Here is a 1,018-nt window from a genome sequence, read left to right as displayed (position 1 = left end):
TCTCCACAACAGCTGAGTGCAATGTAGGTGACAAAGAACGTGAGGCTGGCGAGAAGAGGAGAAAATGATGTGATCAATAAAGTAAGAGAAAAAAAAGGCGACACTATGATGTGAGCTATGACGTATTTTCACTTACTATGATGCCATGTACAAGCCTGGATGAGTCTGAATAAAAAACCTGACAGGTTCACTGTGGAGACAGAGAATAACATGTTAAATAATCAGTTTTGTGTCAAAGTGGCAAAAAAATGTTACCATTGATAAAGAGTAGACTAGTTACCAGAATGAGAAGAGACTAACTATGCCCACTGTCACGAGCAGCTGAACCATGAGGATGGCGTAGACCTGCGGGAGGACATACACTGTGTCAGAGCAACGGGGAGTCTGACTGCTGCTATAAACTGCTGTCATAATGTCACAAACAGTGTTTGTACCTTCCTGATGAAGGTCCGTCTGATGGTTTTGTCGTCAAAGGCGAACTGGGCCTCCATTTCTCCATAGCCTGAAGAAAGAGGAAAAAAATCGTTCAGAGAAATCACAATGCACGAGGCATCACCCGGTACTTTATGTAAGTATATATACTTTATATACAAGACTAGACAAGTTATGACTAAGGGGAAAAACATACAAAGATTAGTTTTTACCTGCAGTGGCTTCCAGATAAGTCGGGGGCTCATTGTCATCGCCGACCTGCTGGGGTTGAATTCTGGTTTAGTAGGGTCATTACAACTTTTAATGAGATACTCACACACGTAAATCAGTAGGGTTCTAATTTTACTTTTATTTATTTCTCTACAAAACAGCCTTCACATTCATTATTTCAAAGGATTAGGATGGATGTGATGGGCTTCTGTTTTTTTTCATAGCCAGGCGACACTAAAGCTGTAGCACAGAGAAACCAGTGTTCATTAAATGAGCTCTTTCATACCTGTATATGCCTTTTATACCTATTGTTGTGTTGTTTTCAATAAAAGAGACAACAACTGATATCTGATATTTGATGGCAACATCTGGAGCC

General features: G+C 40.3%; 1 long non-coding RNA gene across 1 annotated transcript; it reads right to left on the bottom strand.

The window, feature by feature from the left end:
- Positions 1-695, bottom strand: LOC113744709 (uncharacterized). The gene is made up of 5 exons (XR_003461742.1): positions 645-695; positions 435-502; positions 281-345; positions 137-190; positions 1-45 (listed from the first exon to the last, which is right to left on the bottom strand). It is a non-coding gene; the product is annotated as an uncharacterized LOC113744709 (long non-coding RNA).
- Positions 696-1,018: the final 323 nt, after the last annotated feature.

The sequence above is a fragment of the Larimichthys crocea genome, unplaced genomic scaffold (assembly GCF_000972845.2).
Source record: "Larimichthys crocea isolate SSNF unplaced genomic scaffold, L_crocea_2.0 scaffold13003, whole genome shotgun sequence".
Lineage (NCBI taxonomy): Eukaryota > Metazoa > Chordata > Actinopteri > Sciaenidae > Larimichthys > Larimichthys crocea.
Note: the sequence above shows the minus strand (reverse complement) of the source record. Positions and strands in the feature narration are given on the sequence as shown.